Genomic DNA, 24,313 nt, shown 5'->3' on the forward strand with positions numbered 1-24,313 from the left:
TGCTTTTGTTTTAATAAAACGCTGTTGACTAATCAACGCATTTTAAAGTAGTGTACATAAACCGAATGTCTACCTATGGAAACTAACTTACTTTTTTCATAATACATAATTAAAATTTTGAGGGCATTTATCGAGAGCTTTCGAGAGTATGAATTGCTCGAAAGATTTGTTGTATATTATAAAAACAGAGTGCTAAAAATTCGCTTAGATCAAAACACACTTGTGATACAGCAAAAAATATTTTTTTAATATAAACTTTGAAATCCATTTATTTTATATGTTGTAACTCACAAATTTGGTTTTTATATTAAAAGCAATGAATGATATACGAATAGCTTAAGACAATAAAAAACGTAGAAAATGAATTTATATATTCCCGTATATGAAAAAGAATATCTTTAATGTATATATTATAGTGTATTGTACGATACATATGTTTAGTATGTGGTCTTAAAATACTTTCGTGTGTATGTATGTATATATTTATATTATGCTTAGATAAGTGCTAAATTGAGTACTTATATTTCATAAAAAAATGCAGATATTTTTATATACAGTTTCAATTCAATGCTTATTAAAGGTAAGCTGTAAGTCTGTTTGAATGGAAGATTTAATTCAATGTTTTATAATTGCAATCGATAAGTTGTAAATTCATGGTTGTAAAATCAGGCACAATATCCATTGTTGGAAAAATCAGATTTAATCTGAATATAAAATGTGAAATAATACTCTATCAATGAAAGTAAACAATGTTGTATTGAAAAATGAGCTTTTAAAGCGATTGCACAATATAGAAAGTTATTTAAAATAAATAATGAACTACTCGTAGTTTTATACGAGAAAAGCTGATCAATCTAGCGTGCCTTGTATTTTTCACCGCTGAAAAATTCAATCAAAATAAAAGATAAGCTAATGTACTATAGATTAATAAATATGGTTGTTGCATAATTATTATCTTAGGAAAAATTGATCAATTGATTAAAAATATCATGTAAGAGAGTAATTTGATATTCAAAAATTATCTGTGGCAAATACATGTATCACATGGACGGAAATTAATGGAATTATAATAGCGCGACAAGAAGGCGGGATAAGAGATGACATATCAATGTAAATATGAACTAGCACGATGGACAAATGGTATAAGTCGCTGACTATTGATTTGAAAGATTTGGGTTTAAATCTCATATGTACCTTGTGTTTATCAATTTCTATAATATCTAAGCTCGTTTCTAAAAAACCTACATCAATTCTGGAATAAAATGTATTGTAGACTCTAGAATATATTTCATTAACATTTTATTCCGGGATTTTATCTAGATGTGTTCGAAAAGTCTAGAATCTTTAAATAGTTATGGAATATTGAATAATTTATCTATCAACTAAATATTTCTGTTCTTATTGTAGATACTATTTAACAAAGAAAATTTACTTGTTTACAATGTAAAAATAATATTGTGAACATCTTGTTCATATTTTAGTCGCAAATTCGGGAAGTTTTGTAAGATCAAAATCCTATTTTTTGTCTACATTCACTCCAAATATTGTTATTTAAAAATATATTTGTTATGCAATGCTATTCTAGAGATACGTTTCATTTCTTCTTTAAATTACATTGTATTTTCCTCCATAAAGCGAATGAACCCCATACGATCACGTCTAGTAGTCGAATTCCCACAAACGGTACTGCTTTTTCGTTATGTGGGGTAAAATTGAGCGTTTTTATCAGTCCAGCTGTATATATGTTTGTATTTTCTGATTTCGATTTCTCTGTTTGGAATAATATGCCAGGTACCAAAGCCGAAACTCCATTAAAATGGTGCGAAAGTTTCGTTCAAATAGCTCGTCTTGCAGGCTCAGCCTTGCATCGCGAAATTGGATTAACCAGATAGTGTGCCCGATTCGTTAAAACACCAGCTTATATCTACTATATTTATAAAATATTAAAATTCGTGTATATTGATATTATTAGGTATGATTGTAGTTTTAGTAAATATTGTACAAGATAAAACCATAAGTATTTTTAAACGATGATGAAATTCAATGTAAAAATGTTAAAGTTGTAACGCTATTTATTAAGTAATTGTAATACTTTAAACTACCGTTAAAATGATACTGGATTTAATGATCGTTTTTCTACTTTTTTATAAAAGGGATTGAATTGAATTTAGATAGAATATTTTTATTTTATTGTACAATTATCGGTTTAATAATCAAAGGTTTAATAATTAATATTATTTCAGTGAATAATATTAATCTGAGTAATTTTAATTTTTCGATAAAAAATATTTTGCATAAATTCGTTTTGAAGTTTTCATTGTAGTAAAATACACTTAACAACACTTTCATTTGATGGAGAATTTGTACTTGAAAGTGCTAATGAAAGTTGACCATGAGAAAATAATATTGGTTTGTGAAAATTCGCCCCTACATAGTAAAAAGTCTGCCCTTGTCAAATGTTAATTTGTCATAATATATATTTATTTTATACTTATCAACATTTTACAGATGTGACAAAAATATTTGATATTTGCTTGACGATGTTCATTATTTGAATCAAGTTGGTTTTGTGATTGTTGTTGCGTTTTGTATATGCATATGTATCAGGCGCGTAGGGTGAGATACTTTCCCTTTCGCTCGCTCGTGTGCTAAGTGACGAGAGTGAGCGAGAGATAAGGGCATGTGGTCCGCATGCCGCATTTCGCAAAGGTAAAATATCTCACCGCACGCGCCTGATACGTATATATGTTACATTTTTATGTTTTTATTACGGGACACAATATGCGAATGGCACCGGAATTTTTAAGAGACAATGCATCCAAGTATTTACTTCAAAAATTAAAATCAAGAGGATATTATAACTGAAATTCATACATTCTAATTGCATACACGTATGTTACAGTATGAAGTTTATATTAACTAGTATATGTACATAAACTATTTCAGTGGAATCATATTCAAATACATGTTGATATATACTATATTTCTACTAGTAAAAATATATTTTTAATAATTATATGCAGCTCTAATATAATGAAACTATAAAACTCAATTTGACATTTTTAAAACATTCATTTTCTGCTCAAATCTAAACCTAACCTAATGAAAACTAAAAATAGTTTTTAAGCTTTTGATTAATACAGTTTTTGATAAGGTCAATGAGAGTTTGATTAATTCGCAATGTTTGTCACCTTATAACTATTTTTTAAAAACTCTGGTGACGTACAGGATTAACCAATAGGCGTTCACAACTGTCAGTAGAAGACTATCACTTACTTCATTTTTTGTACACGTTTTACGCTTCTCAAATGACAATTCAGAGCAACATACAATTTTACAAGCAAATTATAGATGAATTTTATTTTCACTAATAGAAATATATATATACATATATATCTACCGGTAAAAATGTATTATGATATATTTTTTTTTAATTTACTGTAACATATATATTGTTATGTTTCACTATTTCAAACTAAAATATAGTTATTGAAATGGGATCGATTTACAATGATAATTATGTTTAATTATTGTCAGGTGGTTTAATATTAAATATGTATGTAGATGTTAATAGGAAAACGTTACAATTAACTCTCTTTATTGGTCTTTGACACATAAGCTTTTTTTTTGACAATTATGACCATACAATGAGTATTTAATACAACGTTAATGGCTTCTTTGTCATATTGTTTTATTACGTGTTACGTTTTAATTTCTGTAAGTTATCCGTGTGATACTCCCAATAATTTTCCAATATTATCCTTTTTAGATACATATACAGGTATGTCAAAGAGGCTCAATTACATTTACAGATCATTAAATATATTATTATCATGCAAGTATTTGAAAACTCTTTTTTAAGCAAATCATTATTTTAATGTAGGTATATAAAGAAAATATTTTATTTAAATCATATCTTAAATTAATCTTTTTGCCTCCATGTTTCACTAAAAATTAACGAATAATACACTCCTGCAATATTTTTTTGCAGAACAATCTGATTTTATATTTTAAACAAAAGAATATGATATAGATTATATTTAAATAATTATTAAGCTAACAGAAAAACTACAAGTTGACGAAATCAATTTATCGAATCTAGAGATGACGTCAGTTACACAGCACATTTAATTTACTCAATTGCATATATAAAGAAGAAAAAATAACGTTTTTTATAAATCTTGTATCGTTATGTGCTAGCCCAATTCGTTACAACGGAGTAGCACTATCTATTTATATCTACAATCTATTTGTATGTATTATAAAATATTATTAATGTAAGAGTTTGAATTGTTAAAGAAAAATAACGCAATAGGTATCATCATCAAGAGAACACACAAGCGATAACTTTGGTTTTAAAAAATGAAAATAATGCGGGAGACCTAGTATTGCACAATAACCAAAAACTTTCATAAGACATTATTGATTTAAACATTTACTACTGCAGTATAAATACTCAAAATGTTCAGAGAAAATTCAAAGACAATGCTTTTATATCTAAATATAAATTTATTGCACAAATTTATACTGCTGGAATGTCAATTGTTTATAACATAAAAATAATCCATATATTTTTGTAATTAAAACATAAATAAATATGTAGCATGGGTATTGCACAATACAATAATAAAAATTATAAATTTTTAAAAATGTTCTCCAGCGGAAAAAAATTAAGAGGCCACATTTATTTTTTGTTGCTATGCTAGTTACACAATTACGCATCAGTTTTCAGTCAATTTTGTACTTTACGTTTGTAGTGTTAAAATAGTTTTTACAGTCAAATTATTGGAATATATTTACTTTGTTATATTTACAGAGGCACTCGTTCGTTACCAGCATAGTTTTGAGTGATTTTTTTGTGGAAAGCTCTCAGAATGAAATGCGGCTAAAGCAAAATTTACCATATATCCAGTTCATACCATGCATCTATTTGCACATCAATCGCCATATACACAAACTTGTATACAAAGCGTATAAATTCGGTCACCCTTGGCCAAACTTGCAGTTTATTTATATAAGCGGTTGTGAAACTTTTTTCGCACTACCATTTAACTTGGTTTGCTGCGACAACCGACCGCACAAGTTTAGAACATTTATATAAATTATTCAATTTATCCATTCGCCTGCTACAAGACACAGTTGCCACTTTATATTAAAATGTATTAGTAAAACTTATTGCGGCAATTCGAGGAGAATAATCGATATTTTGGATATTTTTATACATAATTTAATTTAAAATATAGTTAATAACCCTAATTATAAAATATATTTAATAACGCTATTATCACTAAAAGCAACATTGTTTAATATATAGAAAATAATTTTAATAAATGCAGGTGAAAGAACAGGAGATAAATCTAATAAATTTCATTGTTTTAAAACTTTGCTTTGCAGGAATTCATTAAGTACCATGTATTATATATTTTTAAGTATGTTATGTGTACAATAAAAGTAATAAAACGTGTGCTATTTTATGCATTATTTTCAATGATAATATAATTAATTTCGTTATTCCAGTTAAAATAATATCATTGATTTGTACCTTGATAAGCATTAGTTATTACTGATTAATATAACTGATTATAGCATACTGAAAATTTGCTAATCATTTACAATATAACGTATTTATTAAATTCATATCTATAATTATCGTTCTGGTTACGCGGGCTAAAATTTACTATAAAACCCCCAACCCATTTCGGACTGTTTGGTAATAATAACTCATTTAATTCGTTATGACATTCGTCATTATCTCGCGAATGTTTACATCTGGGATTCGGCGATAAGCTTATCTCGCAAATGTTCCATGATCTATTTTAGTCACGAATCGTTTCCCTGCAAGAAGGATATGAAGCGAGAAACGGATTTAGATTCCGGCATTGTATAGATGACGTGTGTATAGCACAATGTATAGACATAAATATAGTACAAAGACAAATTTTGAATAAAAAGTAATTAGCTAGTATATATGTAAATATGGATATACGGCTCTTTAGATAACCAAACAAATTTATTTGTATGTTATTTGCGGTCTGAAGCGAAATTAGCTTTCGTCTACCAAGACAAACCAAACCAGATGGAAAAATCGATAATTCGATTTCGCCCAAAGGAAACGTTTATCGACAATTTGAGCTAAAAATAAATATGTAAGGAACTTTAAATTTGCATACATCCGTTCCAAAGCCTTTTTCGCCTAAAAATATGTTTTCTTTGCCTATTTTCATATATAAATAAATCTGGTCAATACGGAATGCATGTCACAATATGTTTGAGAATTAATGAGGATAATATTTTTTGATTGTTTAGCATCTAACTATTCATTTAAATTATTTAACATTTAATAAAAATAATATTAGTGATTACATAAATATAAGGCAAAAGCAGCATACCAAATGGAGTTCAAGTAAAATTTATTGATAAAGCTATTCAAATATATGTATGTTATTATGTTCATTACTTAACTAATCATTTATATATGTGATCTGTAATGCGTCTTGTCACTAATCTCATTTGCTATTCTATAACTACTGCCATTTAAAAAAAAAATGTATTTGTACAACATAAAATCATATTTCTATAATTTCATCAGCTAAAGATATATCATTTAAAATTTTAAGTACATTTTTACATGCATGATAGATACGTTACAATTGTGAAATTTAGTTTTACAGCTTTATATTTTTTTGTAAATATGACAGCAAAATAAGAATTTTCGCTTCTTTTCTAATACTGAAATAATCGACCAATAACTATTATATATATTTAACATTTCATTACAGAATTATCTATTTTATCCACATACATAATAATAGTACAATATATTTCTTGTTTTAGTTTAAGCCGGCTGAATGCTATATTATTATTTTTGTTCTGCGGTTTAATTAATCTCGATAATATCGATATTTAATTAAATAAATTGTACACTACAATACAATATTCTGAAACTACGTACTTTGCAAATATATACACTTTTTTCTACTCGTAATATTACAGTTTATACAAATATTTTTCATTGCACTTGCACAAAATAAAATAAAAATTTGCGTTACGTTTCCGAATTCGCCTATACGATAAAATATATTGTTTGATGGCAATATCTAAAATTATTGTTATTTATTACTAAGCACTAAACATATATTTCATATTAAAGCTAGAATTTTTAAATCGATAAAGTTAGAAAACACGACAAATAATGTAGAACATCGCTGTGATTATTTAAATAATAAATATAGTTTTATGATAGTACTATATTATGAGACATACTAAATTTATATAATATATCAGTGATAGTTTTAATTAAATACACGTTTTTAATTAACATAGTTACGAAATTGTTTCTGATTACTGAGTATTGATTGCATACTTGCCTTAATGAGGCCTTTGTGTAAAGTTAATATGTGTTTTGGATGAATATAATTCGCAATAAAAGTTGTTATTTACTTTTCCGATGCGAGTTACAATTTATACAATTTTTTGCAATAAAAAATACTATGAAACTTATTAAAAAATATATTAGAATATATTATAATCAAGAATTATAATTGTGATTCTAAAAAATCACTTAAAAAATATCATATAATGTAATCAATTAATGTAGTGCTGTTAATTTAAAAAAAAGCAACTATTTTTTTATTTACCAAGTCACATTGTAGTAAAGCGAGAGACAAAATATCTTGGAATCCAATAAAGCAGATATTTTATTAAATGTCTTATATTTTTTCATTGTTAATTAATAAAAGGTGTTAAAAAGTATAATATCAAAAAAACAAACCAGCTAGAATTTACATTATTACAATTTTTTTTAATCAATCATATATTTAAATTCTGGTTACGCATATCTAAAATATAACCAAGTGACACTTTTTGCAAAAAAATAGTTAAACGCAATAAAAATCTATTCAAACTCTATCATACAATTTTGAGGAATCATTAAAAAGTTAAGCTTATGAGCGATTATCAAAAAATATTTGATTGAAGGTCTGTCACATTTATATTAGCACATTATCTTACATTGTGATTTAAATATAACTGCATTTATTATTGTAGTTTATTATTTACATGTACATATGTATTATGTACAAATAAAAGTGGCATGTATTTAAATGCAAAATTAAACTTAAATTCAAATCTACACTACTTCATCTATACTATAAAATAAAAAATACATGTGTCTGTCAGAAGAACTCCTTCCAATTGGTGAACAATCGCGACGTGACATTTGCACGTGTCATTTCTATGTCAATTGTGGTAATATATTTTAAGTTTAATAGTAAAAGTTGTACTGAACAGAGTCGTGCTAACGACTGATTACGTGATACTGCAATACATGGCAATGAAACCACTAAAGAGACTGAACAACGACGAGCTGACGACCAATTATGTGCTACTGCAATACGTGAAAACAAGAGACTAAGCCTTTTGTATGTATACAAATAATAAATTAAATAAGTAATACAATTAATTATAATCAATATAGAATGAGATTGTATATATCTCAATATAAAGCTATATAGAATATTATAGTCTAAGAACAACTTTTTAATAATTTCTAACATATGTTGATGCATTTAAAATAGTAACTTATTCAAGTTATCTGATTTACAGAAAAAAAAACTATATGTGGAATAAAAAATAATATGTGGAATAGTTTCATATATCACTCAATAAAAAACATTTTCTTTGTATAATTTAATAGGGCAAGATAATAATTCAACTAACTAAAATCGATATTGACGATAATGACACTGACACGATAGCAGTTATAAATAATATATTAGTGAACACCTAGAATAACGATTTTTTAAATTAAATTATAAGTACAGTAGCTAAGTGCGTCATCGTAGAAAAGTTATACAAAATAAAGCCACACTCCAGTTTTCTCAAACATCATATCGATAAAAATAATTAATTATTCAATAGGTAAAAAGTGGACTATAACATTTTGTAATCTAAAGTTTGTGGGCATGCGCTGTTACGGGGTTGTTTTGAAAACAAAGTGAATTCGCCGGAGCTTCCGTCAGTCGCTCTGACGCCCTTGTGGTGAAAGCTCTGTGCTTAGGAAAATTCTCGAGCTCCGGAAAAGTTTTTCACGCGGTCGGAACAAAATTTCATTTTATTCACATACACTATATATAATTTTCAATTGAAAAAACTTGTCCAAACATAATTAGATTCAATTTTGTTGATTGCAGTTAAATGTTTGTTAAAAAAATATAATTTAATAGAAAGTGATTTGTAAATTTTTTCAGGTAAAAAATAAATAAAATAGTACGTTATTCATGTATTTGACAAGTGTCTTCATTGTTTATTAACTAATCTAAGAAAATATTGATTTCACATGTATCGTTTTATTCACATATGCAAGACAAAATATTATCATAAAATATTTTCGATTCTATATTTCCAGCACGCTATAAACTATAAACTCGTGAACTGTCTCCATTTTATTGCACATCCATAAAATCCAAGTTACATAGTCTTTCAGTTGAAGCAATAAGTTCGAACGCTGCTATTGATAATAAATATTTATTTTTATAATTTAATATAAATTGAGCTTCAGTGTGTTAAATTAAAGAATATAAATATTTTTAATACCGTTAAAAAATCAGTTAAATTGGCGCATTGTGAATTTAAGTAATGAAAATCATATCATTCTTCTAAAATATGAATCTAAAGCTAAGCATTTATAAACTACTCGAAAGTTTTGTCTTAATTATATATGATGCAAGAAGATAAGTAATTTAATATATTTTATATACATTTACTATTATAATAAATACATTTTTTTAAATTTATAAATATTTTGTATTACAGAAATATATAAATACAAATATTTAAATAAATGGTAAATAAGTTCAATAACTTTTGAAACTAATAATAAATTATGCAATTTATCATTTGTAAAGTATATTAAAATTTGTACTGTATAGTTTAAAAAGTTATATATTTTTTTTAATGTTCCAAAAATAAAACATTTTCTTGAAAAAAATACAAACTTAAAATTTTTTATCCAAAAATGTTTTTTTAATACAAATATTATATTACTTAATATTAAAAAAAATATATAAAAGTGTAATACAATATTTTTTTATTAAACACTAGATGCAACCGATTGTGTCAGTGTTTCTTTAACTGTTATTTTTTTATTGTTAGGTTAATTTTAAATAAGATTATGCAATTATTTCATATTACGCTTTGAGCCATTAAAAAATCAATGAAAGCTAAGTTATCTTTAACTATTAAAAGTTGACAAAAGCAATAAATTATTATTTAAAACGTATATTTAACTTAAACTTGGTTTGAGAATATAGCGAACAACACCGACTTAAAATAATAATATGACTTAGTGAGCATACCAAAGAACACGTAGCTAACCCAACCTAACCCAACCTAACCTAACCGACAATAAATTTGTATGTAATGTAACATATTTCAGATTTTTTTTTTCATTTAATAAAATTAAATAAATTTTTAAATTAAATAATATGAAATAAATGATTAAATTAAATAAAATATAATATTTTTTTAACAATAAATTTGAATGGAAATGTAACGTATTTCAGAAAACTGACAGACGCGCTGGCTTTGACGCAATGTGTTTGTGATTGCTATACAAATACGTTTAATTTATAATTTTTAATATTTTTCTAACACTCTCACCACATATTAAAATCATTTATATCACGCATATTACAAATACCAAACGGTTACTTCTTGCAAATATACATATATACGAGTATACATGCATTGGAAACGCATCAAACCATAAAGTCGATTTTGATCATTGACAGCCAGGACCACAACAATGGACACTACGACGACCGACCGTGAAATTTGAACGTTAATCGAGTGCCATCGATTAGCCAGTAGTGTTATAGTGAGTGCGGATAGGAGTGTATCGTGTTGGCTCCCAAGAGCCCCCTCGGTTGGGCGATGTCAAACAAGAGACTAGCGGTGGTCGCGGGGGTGGGGCACGCGCGGGGCGGCGCCCCTTCCCCCGCAACAGGGTCTCCGCCCCCGCCAACAGTAGCCGCCAGGCATGGCGAAAGAACTCCTCCGTTCAACCTGATGCTCACCAGGTAAGTTGTATGAGTCTCTTAGTAAGAACAGACTAGTGATAGTGACCGAATAACATCTTTATGTTAACGCGACTTGAACCTGTTGTGATGTGTGTTCCAATAATAATTAATTCAGTAAAGTTTATGGTGTCATAACATTCATTGCTTTTTGAATCTTAAACAAAGCGTGTAATCGCACTTATCTATATCTATAAAGGTGGTAAGTTAAAAGGGCAAAAATATGTTATAGCATATTATAAAATGTATGTGTCAGTGTAAATATTTAAAGACTATACGTCTACATTTTATATAAGAACCTTTATTAAAAAAATAGAAAATAATAATGACGGTGCGAGATGTGCACATTAAGCACCAGCTACACTTAAAAGAATAGTTCTAAAAAAAATTAAGAACGATTTATCAACGAATATTAATAATATAGAGAGCCTAATGCTGTTAAATCTCAGATGAGCCGGACATCTGTCAACTTGAAGAATTCAAAGTGGCTAACATTTAGTCTAAAAATAAAAAGTGCACAAGTAGAAATGCGAGCAGGCTCATGCAATATTGGATTATGGTAATGTAATAAAACAGAGAATTTAATTTAAAATCAGTAGCAAATAAGATAAGATAAGCTGTATATTTACCACTGTTTTTTTTTAAAAAAAGCTTCTTTTTAACAAAAAATATTATTTTTTATATTTTTACAGTAATTTTGATGTCAATAAGGTAGTTTAAAATAAGATAAACTAATTTGTATGTAAAATTATTATTTATAATACTGTTATAAAAATATATTTACAAAATCACTATTCTATACTAATTTAAAAAGTGATAAAAACAAATATATTTTAATTAAAAGAGCTACACAAAGTCTATTATATACAACACCACGTAATTATGTCATATTTCCGTGAACTTAGTAATTATTTCCAATAGCTGTATGGAATAGACGCATGTGGTGCGGCACACGTTACACTTCCTCGTCATATACGTTCGATGTTAATTTGTAATCAAAATGCAAACGAACAATATACACGTTCATGATAATGTCCAACCGTGAGAAGCGATATATGCCTAGGGTTTCTGGTTCGAATTTATTTAGATCGAAAAATCACGACTTTAACTGGAAAAATGAAACTAAATATTTTTTTTATTTAATTATATTCGTGCAAATATATAGATAAAAATATACAGCTAATGTTTATGTTTCAGCATATATTTCCAAATGCATTTCTATAAAACTGCAACGAGCATATTAAAAGAGCAACTGCAGCATAAATTTAAATGAGTAGAAATGGAACCACGATATTTCAACGGAAACAATATATGGTTTATTACGCTTTAATTAAATTGAACAGAAGATATGGTGTTTAATTAAATTAGGAATTGATATTAATATGTTTGATATGGAACTCAAAAGCTAATGGGAAACACTATGCTTTTAATAATGAAACATATTTTCAATACTGGTATTTCAAAGTTGAAAATACAAATCAAAAGAGCGTAATGATGAAACTCAACTGAGAACATTTTTGCTTTAGTACCCTTAACATTTTAATAATTTAATTTATTTCAGGTACTGTAGTTTTGTATATTAAGATAAAAGGTTGAAGCGTGTCTCTATCTTATCATACAATCTTTATCTCTGCTTATTAAATGCGATATAATTCTTTAACAATCGCGTATTTTTAAACACTAATTTATTACATTTAGCTAAGCAAAATATATGGCAGAATTCATTCAGTTTTTAGATATTATAAAAATATTGTTTTAAAAACATATATGTGTTTGTCTTTAAAGCAAAATACTAACCCTAAATTATTTTAGGTTTAGTGTGCTTAAAAATTAAAATATAAATGCAGTCGAAACTAAATTCGGAAACGTCTATTTGATGTTGAAATTTAATGATAAGCTAAATAAATTATATAGATCTCGCTTGATCTGAAACGAACTATAATTTTTGAACTTTAATTATGCTAGGTTTGAGTTTGATTTAATGTACTTTAATATTGTAATATTTTGTGGAACAACATGACGTAATAATTAAGTGTATTTTTGATCTTGTATAAATATGATTATTCATCCGTTTGTGAACAAATACAGTTTTACTGAATAATTTGATACATTTTAACTGGCTAGTAAGATAGTGAAATTATATTTATTCTAGTGAAAATATTACTTTAGTGGCAATACATATTTATTTGATCATACATCGTTGTTTTATAAACCATTTCCACACTAGAAAAAATATTATTAATGCAAAATTTTTGCTGATTCAATCACTCCAGATTATCGATTATGACTTCACATTTTTTTCCTACAACTTTTTTACAATTTTCTCGTTCTTAACCTCTTGTTCAATTTCTTGGTCGGCCGTAACCGTTCGCTGGAGACGATTCATGAATAATTCATGGCTTGAACAGCTTTTGAACGCGAAATTTCAAAATTTGCAACGACCAAGCCGCGGCGGCGGTGCACCGTAGTATTCACTTGGTCTGTGAATATTAACCGAAACGGAAGATGGTTACTTAACACTTTCGAGGATTATCTTTAATGGCCTAGTGTTTCGGCGGGGGAACTTGCGCCCGTAATGCATCTTCAAATGAGAAAACTTTCCGATGGCTTTTTACATATTTCATTTCGTGAGCCGGCATTAAAATAATTTATTGCGACGTGTTTGTTGCTATTAAGAACCACCACGATACAATTATACATGCGGAATAATTAAAGAAGAAAACAAGCTAAGTATATGAAGCTACTAACGCGTTGTAAGGATCAAAGTGACAACAAGTATATTACATGCAAAATTTGCCGGTAGACTTTAGGAAAGTATTAACTCTGACTACTTTTAGATTATTATTAAATAGGCAGAAAAATCCATACCCACCGAAAAGAGAACATCATAATAAATATTTGGGTATCAATCTCAGAAAATTGTATAATCAAATTAATTGTTACAAATTAGAAAAAATATACCATACAGATTACACCTGCTATAAAAAACTACAACCATATAAACTCAAAAAATATTATCTTAATAAATTATTTTAAGCAGATTTAGATTTAAAGCTCAATACGAGCCCTTGAGAAAATCCATAGATGCACAAGTTGAATTTTTTAATATGAGTAATATATGGAATTTATGCAATTACAAAGTATTTTTTATTTTGTTTGTCGGCTATTTCTTGTTATTGGCAAGGCTGTTTATATAATATAAATAGAATAAAGATCATGAAAATACATTTCGGAAAGCCAAAAATAATGTAGGGTCACATCAAAGAAAAAATGACTACCTGTATTGTTTAAATGCACAAAAACTTAAAAATAATATAAAATTGTGTTTTTAGATTTAATTGTTTTTTTTTGTTTTAATGAAGCAAAAATTTCGGAATGGAGCTCATCTATTTTAAATGTGTTTTTTCATATTAAAAAAATATTGTTTGTGTAATGACGCATTGGAAAAACTTGTCAACTTATTATGCTCAGCTTTGTATATTTAATAAAATATTTAATATTTTATAATTCTAGAATGGGTTATTGTGGGTTTTTTTACGAAATAAATAATTGGAATGCAAATATTATTTATTTATTTTACCTATTTTTTATTTTATAAAAAATAAACGTAACAGCCATGGCTTATTACTTAACTCAATACAAATTAGTGCGTGTAACGCGCAAACAAATTGGAAGGTTTGTAAATCATTAAATGAAATCCTATCTTCACTCAGTGATTTTTGTTTAAAAAACAGCGAATTGGACGAAGGTATATTAATGATTAGTTCGAGATAGACATTTTTGGTATATTCCCATATGTACATATATTGGAATGCAGTTCTCCAGAAAGAGTAGAGTATTTAAGAGTACGCTTTTAATACATACAGATCAACAATTCAAAAAAAATCGTAATGTTTACTTTGAATCTGATTTAAAACATGATTCTTGGTATTTTTTTGCTTAAAGATACATTTAATGGTAACTTAAAACATCTAGATTATACAGCATAGATGGGCAGTAATTAAGCCTTTTAGTATTATTTAGTGTATGTATTATATATATGTATATAATATAAATAGTAAATTTTATCAAACTATGACATTGGGTTCAAAGTATATGTTGACGATCAATCGAGAAAACTTAAAATATTTTACATAATAAACATTTCTCAGGTATCTACAACTTCAATTTAAAAGATTGTCAATGATTATGTAAACGCAAAATTTTCGAAAAGTTTTTAAAAACTATTTTAATAATCAACTGTACTTTTATTTTTCTAATTTAAATTTAAAATTAGTAAAAAAATTGTGGTAATGAATTTCTATCGGGTGTGGGGGATCGGAATTAATGATTATTATATAATTATAATTCCGACCGATCATCACAGATTAAGTTTCCCCAGATTTTCCTTATCTCACGGATGAATATCGTGATAATTAATTAAAATCGAGTCATATATAACTGGTATTGAAAATTCGTTTTAAAAATTAAAAAAAAATATATTATTTATTCTACTTAAATTTCTTAAAATAATAGTTTTTACAATAATACCGTAACTACGTACATGGTAACGAATTATCAGTTATGGATAATTCGTGACCATGGCTTAAGAATCACAGCCGAAATATAGAAAGAAAGTAAGCGAAAATCGCGAAGAATTCAGAGATTTAAAAAATATTAATATTCGCGAACCTCTAAATATATATATATATATTTTTATCAGTTCAACGGTTTTAAACAACATTATCCATTCGCAGCGCATCTCGTACCACATAATATTATATTTTTCTTCCATCTTAGTATTTAACCCTCGTAGTCGGATTAAAATAATTTTAAAATAACATCTCGTTGCTTTCGCTCGATTTAATTCAATGTGACGCGAATGCGATAATCACTTCAGAGATTTTCCATCTGCAATTTCTTCCAGATATGATGGAGTCCCAGAACCCTTCGGAGGTCTCAAATGACCCGCGAAATGCCGCCATTTGTATGCCTTACGACACTACCCTCAGTTCGTCAAGATTCTTTATCTGTTATAAAATGCGATAAATATTGTATATAGCGTCTATAAATTGAAGGATTTTCTGTTTACTCGTTTTATCGAAGCAACTGCGATGTTTTATATTATACGTTATAAAAACGGTTAAAATTAAATAATACGTTTTTTTAAATATTCAATGTTAATGTCATAAACAACTTTGGGTGTTAATAAAAATGCTCTATTAAGATAGTTAAAAGACTTGTAATACGAAATAAGTTATAATTATGCTGATACCTTTAAATGTCACGTTCGCTATAATACCTTTAAATGCCACTTCTATTTTGTAAATATAGCATAGATAGTACAAATACATAAATTAGAATATAGAGTAATAATATACATATAGTATATTAAATTAAATATTATTAAACAATTTAATAATCAGTAAAAATCTTTTTTATTTAAAATATGTTTTAGATTCATTTGAAACACATACGAATAAATAATAATAAAAATATGGAATCAATATTTTTTGTAATTTATTACTAAAAACAAATAATGAAAATATATAATTTCCAATAACATTAAAATACATACTAAAATAAAAATTAATTTGCTATTTTTTAATAATTTTTCATTGCAAAATAACGCATAAAAATTGCTTTTAACATGATCTTAAAATGTATAAAGTGACTAAAATAAATCAGGATGAACTTTTTTATTAATGGTTAATGAAGAGTGCATGTAGAGAGTGGCAAAAAGCATTATCCTATGAACCATTCGAGCTAATGCAAGCCCTTTATATAAGCCGAGCACCATTAAAATGGACATCATAAACTAATTTCTTTAAGGCCTTTCCTTTGATCTCACACTTTAACCCCATCAATGCCTTTTATCTATCTCTCCTACGTCATTCAGATTTAGAATTTACTACTATCTGCCTCGCATATAATAAAAACATGTGTTTTTTTGGGTGTTTAAGTTATAAAAGACTGTCTGATTAATTATTATAAATATATACTATATAAAAAAATCAATAGTTCTAATATTTTTTTTATTTCATTCATTTTTCAATCCATTGAGTTAACCGTTCTGGTTTATGAAAGCCTAATGCGTCTTCCATTCATAAAATATTCGCTTAAACGACATAAGGATCCCGTTAGCAATACGCTCGGACGATTCGGTTCAATTCGATTGTAGGCACATAATATAGTACGTTTTTCCGGGATGCAGAAACTTTTCCGTATCGAGTTGCCTGCTCGTTCTAAATGTGGAGGAGCTTTATTTCGGAACACTCGAAAAGTGTATAGCGATATTACGGGCGTGGTAACTCTATCTATTATCATCACTCACACATATCCAAATGGAGCCACTCCTCGGTGCTTTAGACTTTTAACTATCTTGACCCTTTTCTGCTTTTGATAATTGACCCTTGACCTACTGAGTGCATATATATATATATATATATATATATATATATATATATATATATATATATATATATATATATATATATATATATATATATATATATATATATATATATATATATATATATATATATATATATATATATATATATATATATATATATATATATATTAGATTGTTTCAAGTCGATGCTCCGATAAGTTATTTAAAAAAAACATTCAAATTTCTCTGTACACAATTAATACTAAAAATATATCATACACCAAATACTATAAGTATTTGGTAAATAATTAAGCTTTGGGATTGATTACACGTATAAAGTTTTCTCACTAATTATTTTAACTCAAAACATCAAAAATGCTTCAAGGTAACTTTACAGCCTTTTCTTTATTTTTAAACACTTTCCATCGAGCTTAAAGCCTTTTCTAAACCCGAGAGCGAGTTTTTTTATTTTAACAACATTTTTTAAAATATTTAGAATTTCCCGAGAATAGTTGGATTTTAAACAGCAATAATATTTTAACGCTTTTAAAAAAAAGTTTTGACATACTAAAATGAAAAATAATCAAATATCCCCATATAATTTAAATAATTTCAAGATTTTTTCGATGAAGAGAATTTAGTTACTTGGGTATTCCATATTATAGATGCCGATTTTTAAAATGCTGTGAATTAAAGTGTCATAGAAGAAACGAATACCGAAAGGATCGTCAAAGTGAAACTGATTCTTCATGACAAAGATTTTATGTATAGAGAGACTCCACTTGTTCTTAAAAGTGATTGAGTAAAAGTTTCTTTAGCTATAACGTTTCTACTTAAATTGTTAAAATATTATGATTGTTAATCTGATCAGTAAAATGACATAATATGACATTTTTCGATACTAAAAGACAAAGGGTCTGCGGAAGTCTATTTCTACAGAGATCTATGTAAATTATTCTAAATGCATCCAAACAATTTTCTATTGCAATATTTATGTCAATAATAAATAACGAAAGAACTAGAGGGTCCAGAATGAACCCTTGAAACCCCGAAAGGGGTGAAAATTTATTCGACTTCAAATATTTATAAATCTACGATTGCTTAGATAACTAAGGAAAATTTAGTCAGATTATTAAAACGAAAAATAATCTATTACAAGCATTGTGGATTTTTTTTAAATCAATACATATGATGTCTAAGGTTGGTGAAAGATCGATAAGTTTTTTATTACAATATTTTGTTTAACAAAACTAACTGAAATTTACTTTTAGACATTTCTATGACTTTTAGACATTTCCAACGATAAGGAAAAGATTAAATATAGGCTTTAAAGCCTAAACCTTTCAAAATATAATCAAAAATTTAATCAGGTTCAGAAGAACGTTTTGTCTTCAACTTCTTAAAGCTGTATGAAAGAATTGAATGCTCAATATTATTGATGGTCAATACTAAAAACAAGAATCAAAAGCGATTAAGCTGATTATGAGTTTATTCACGGATTAATATTCTAAAACACTGTATTATTTGAGTTCGCCCAAAATTTTTTAAGCTCCTTATATATTTGTTATATTATCTTTCCTTTCTATATCCCATCTAATTATTTCATACATAATATTATAATGATTATCTTGTTCTAATCCTATTCTTGTTGATAAAGTTAACTCTTGTACAGTTCTAAAAAAAATTAAAATTATTTAGGTGTACTTTTTAATATATTTTTATAGCGTTTTTTATGAATATTAAAAACACTAATATTATCAATTTTAAAATTAATTAATAAAGTAAATATTTTTTTAGCGCCAGTAATTTTTTAATAAGATTTTTTCTACCTAATATGTACGACCTGGCTCTAATGAAGTTCTCAGTGAGATTAAAAGTGAAAAAAAAATATAATCAATAATTACAAATTCCTATAGATGATTGAAATTTAAAGCAAAATGCTTGAAATAGGACTCAAACTCAGATAATTCAGGTTTTAAACACAATCTATATCAGTCTATGAATATAAGTTGTATTATTATTTTAATAATTGTTTTGAATATAAGATTCTATCATTTTCATAAAAATGCACTTGGATATTATCTTAATGAAACAGTGACTTTTTTAATTCTAGTGAAAGTTTAACTTACAATATTTCCTTGAGAAGAAACTTCTTGATTTAAATATAAAAAGCTTTCAAAGCAAACAATTTGATGCATTGTCTCTTGAATACTTCATTATGCATGTAAATATTCCATATATACAATAGAAGAACTGTCCCATTCGCGGATTTGTATTATGCCCCGCAACCAAATGCAACTTTGGTCTGATGAATTATGATGGCAATTTCCTGGTTGTCTTTGAACAAACGGGTAGTTCCACCCATGACTGTGGAGAAAGTCGAATGTAGATTTTGTGATGTAAAACCTAATTTGTTTCTCATCTGGTCTAGACATATCCAGCTCGACTTGAAAGAGATTTGGAATGGACTATTGTATGTTATTGCATATTTATTTATAAGTGTATTTAAATAATGTTTTAAATAATCATACAAGAGTACAAGTACAAGTCTCTAAAACTATTAGCTAAATAAATTAATAAAATAAAATAAATATATTATCATAGACATACAGTAGTAACTTATATAACTTTAGAGAGGATAGTCTTAAGCTTAAAAAAGTATTTCTGTACTTTATATAAATTTATTAACAGTAGCCGTAACAATGATTTTTTTGATATTTTCAGCTTTAAATCAACAATAAAAGTAGAGTTAAAATAATCTCAGTTAAGCTATATTATGCTTTATGAGTATAAATATATTTTTAAACAGTTTGACAACATATTTTTGGCACGATGAATTAAATTCATTATAACCCAAACTCCCAGGGTTGTAATGAATTTAATTCAAGTTTAATCGATTATCCAAATCATTTTAAAAACGTGTCTATTTCAGATGTATGGAACTATAATATATTATATACATATATAGACCTTTTGTCAGTACGTTTATTGACGTGAAACAGAAAATTACACAAGCATTCATAAGTTATTCTAGAATTAGAATACACGATAAAAAAATACCTCTTTGGTGTATTTAGCCAAATGTTTTATTTCGGAGTATGTCGCACAAATGCAAATAGCACATTATTGCATGAAAAAATAATATTTAGCTTTCTTTAAGAAATATAATAATAAATTAAATTTTCATTAATTTGGCAAAGACAAAAAGATTTGAAATCTTTTTGTTTTTGAAGTAAGACGATTTATTTATTTAATAAATTAGTTAATTTATCAATAATATATTTTTTTTTAAATTAAGTTATTTTGCACAAGTGGGTGTAAAAATAATAAAATGGTTAACAAATATAAGTATGAATTTTAGACTTTATTATTTGATGAAAAATAAAAACATCATCAATATATTAATTTATAGTCAAATAATCATTGAATTTTACTTATTACTAGTTTCAATTTTATTTTTGTTTATATATTAATATAAATACTTTTTGAATAAGCAATATTTAATATTTTCAACATTGTTTTTGGTCAAATATGTTTTTAAAAATAATTTTATTTAATTTATATTTCTGTTATTAAAAAAAAATGTTTTTCTCTTTAAAATTGTATTACAAAGCTAATAATTACAAGTTCAACTAAGGGATAAATTATCGATGTAGTGAAGAAAGTTGTTCCTAATAATATTTTTATAGTATGCAAAAAAGTAAAAATGTGTTTTTTATTCATATTTTCTCGAATTATTAAGGAGCTATGTTAAAGGTACATTTGCACGGTGAATTAGATTAATAATGCTGGAAGGAATGACAGTATTATTAAGCGAATAAGGTAACGTCGTTCAGATTTGGGTCATAATAGTATCATTACACATTAGACGTTCAATATTACTGGCATTGCTTTCAGGTAATGAAAACCTCTCTATGAAGTACAAACAGATTTTTTACGGTTATCATTAAAAAAATATGTGGATATGTTTTATTTTAGTTTTCTATATTGTATTTACACCGATCAAGGTATCAAGTGTTCGATTTTAGAGTATTGAAAGTACTTCGGGAATTAAAGCACCGTACATGCGGACCGGATTTTTAGCGAAATAAAGCGCATTGACTAACTAGCAGCCTTAACTAATGGGACTCCATGGTTCATTCCGGTCTGGTTGAGTGCACACACATTTTTTGCTCTTATACCAGCACTTTTTATAAACAGCCATTTGCATTTAGCCGTAGTCCAATCAAGTGAAAGACCACCGGAGCCGACCGATGCATAAAGTTCAAGTTGCACCAACAGCCCTGCCATCTCTGCCATAAAGCCTTAATGATCGTTCGACGATTTTCAGCTTACTATGCTCAGTTGTTAGACTTACAGTATACGAAACTATATATAATACACTGTATTGTCCACGAAATTTCACTCTCCAATTTAAGTTCAACTGTACTCATTCGTCTCCGAGCAAATTGGATTTCCTTATCATAAATAGGATGCATTATAAAATGCAGACATTTACATTTTTGCTTCCCCACAAAAAATTTAAGACCTCTTTGCAAACTCATGAAAAAAATAAGGCAGATATAATTATTAAAAATGAAAAATAATGTTGAAAAATAAACAACTCAAATTTACTAACTGTCTACAAATTAGTCGATAAGTTTAAAGACTCATTGGCTGGAGAAAATAATATATAAAAATAAAGCGAATACCATTTCCGAATAATAAACTGTTGATATATAAAACAAATAAGCCTTACTTATTTTTTAGAAAAAAGCAAATGTCTATTTGACTACTTAGTACAACATTTTTGAATATGTTATATATACTTTTAAATAAACTGTTTTTTAACTGACCACTCAATAAAATATGGTTGTAAATCTTACTTATAAATGAACAACCCATATGGATTGCCTACTGTTATTATTATGTTTAATTCGTCAGCAGCAGAAAAAAAATAACTTCATTGGTTTATTTTATCTTTTCAATTAAAGCAGTATAGTCTACTATGATTTATTTTAGTTATACGCCTTATATGTTAGGTTATCCAAAAAAGAGAACAGAATCTCAGGAAAACAATTATATGTAATTTGAACCAAAATAATTCACCAACTAATACTTTATCCAAAAACAACAACGTTTTGATGCCGCAGGCACTATATTTATCATATTTTTTCAGTACCCGCAGATTAAGATGGTTAATAGGACAACCTTTCGCGACCAAATATAAGATGAAGACAAAATCACTGAGCTAGCTTAAAAATGCAGCAAATTCTACATTTCACAAATGTTTTGCAAATTGAAAGAACAATATAAAATGAAAGTAAAATAAAAATTAAAACTCTCTAATTAAAATTAAAATTATCGCTACTTTTTCACACCCCAACATAAATATACCAAGTTCATAAATCTATTTATAAATTTTGATTATGTGGACAGTTTGTGAATCATATTTATTATATTTTGCCACACATTTATCATGACACATTGGGGAAACCTATAAGAATAATCAGATTTGTAATAAAAAAATTATTGGGTTTAAATACGGCAATAACGTATTTTAATTAATGATAAAAAATCTAAGAAATTGAGAAATCAGATTTCTGGCATCATAGAACAAAATTGTGTTCATGAGCTATAAGGGTTTAAAATATTTATTTAACTGTCATAGTAAAGACGTTATATTACGCAACAAAGCGTAGAAATTAAATCTAATGTAAAAATGTATTAGTTAAATAAAGTTTTAATTTAGAGAGTTTTCAATATAAATTGTAAAAGGGTTTCGTGTATTGAAGTTCCATCAGAATACAAAAAAAAATCGCTGCAAGGGTTGCAGTAAGTGTTAAAAATAATATCATCTTATCAATACTATAAAATATAAGATTTACCTTAATTCTGTTTTATCTGTAATCGTGACAAGTTCAGTGAGGACCCTCTAGAATATATCTGAAACAATATGAAAAAAAATTAAATGCTATTTTATTTTTTGCAGTGCAGTACTCAGTTGTGCATTGATGGCAATATGCGCAGCTGTTTACTGCTGCGGTCGCACGAACAAGACTCGGAAACCGCGGGCTCGCACCCCTGGAATATACACATTGCAGTCGGATTGTCATAGTGCTTATGTAAGTATATTTTTTTATTTATTATCTTTAAGGATGAAGGGTTCTCATATATTATATTAATTAGTAGAAAAACAATTAAATTAAATCGGCATATATATGAAAACCCTTTATGTAATAATTAAGTATGGATATGTAGATACTGTATTTTATAACAAACATATTAGTTTGGTTAATAAAATAATCCATTACCGAGACTGAAATATTATCCATGAATATGGCAATGTTCATTAACAAAATGGAGGAAAATCATTGAAATGCCAAACGTGTTCCAATAAATTTGATTTCCATGCCTTTCATCATTTATACCAATATTTTACAATTCGTGATATTAAAATAGTAGCAAAAATTTTATAATAATTAAAAACAGAAATTAAATTAAAAATTTAATAGTTGCATTGTATAAATTCGTTTATTTTCAACTTGAATTTATAGAATGTTTCGCAAATATTAATATAAATACAAATACGTTATAAATTGAACTTTTTAATTACAGATTTTGCTCTGGATATTTTTAAATTAATTTATTAATATAATCACCTTTATTGCAATTATTATATAATTGAAGTGAGGTTTTTATAAGGCGTTTTCTCCTACGTTTTAAACAAGATCTCCTCGGTTTCTCGTGATGCAGATTCATTAATTTTTCGGTGGTCGGGTCCTGGCCATGTTTCTTCAGCAATTCTTGAATACTCTAGTTTTATGTTCTTTATCAAAAATTGGTGACTACGGTTTATGAGCAAAGCCAGCAAGCGCAATTAGGC

General features: G+C 27.0%; 1 protein-coding gene across 2 annotated transcripts in view; it reads right to left on the reverse strand.

Annotated features, from left to right (window-relative positions):
• Nucleotides 1–24,313, reverse strand: part of fdl (beta acetylhexosaminidase fused lobes) — a 100,500-nt gene that overhangs the window by 12,365 nt on the left and 63,822 nt on the right. For both annotated transcript variants that reach the window (XM_088188666.1, XM_088188665.1), the window contains one exon: nt 23,316–23,373. The gene's annotated coding sequence lies outside the window, so the exon portion shown is untranslated. The remainder of the gene's footprint in view (nt 1–23,315; nt 23,374–24,313) is intronic.

Source organism: Plectrocnemia conspersa, unplaced genomic scaffold (genome assembly GCF_051122295.1).
Source record: "Plectrocnemia conspersa isolate PC_06_02 unplaced genomic scaffold, ASM5112229v1 ptg000007l, whole genome shotgun sequence".
Classification (NCBI taxonomy): Eukaryota; Metazoa; Arthropoda; class Insecta; order Trichoptera; family Polycentropodidae; genus Plectrocnemia; species Plectrocnemia conspersa.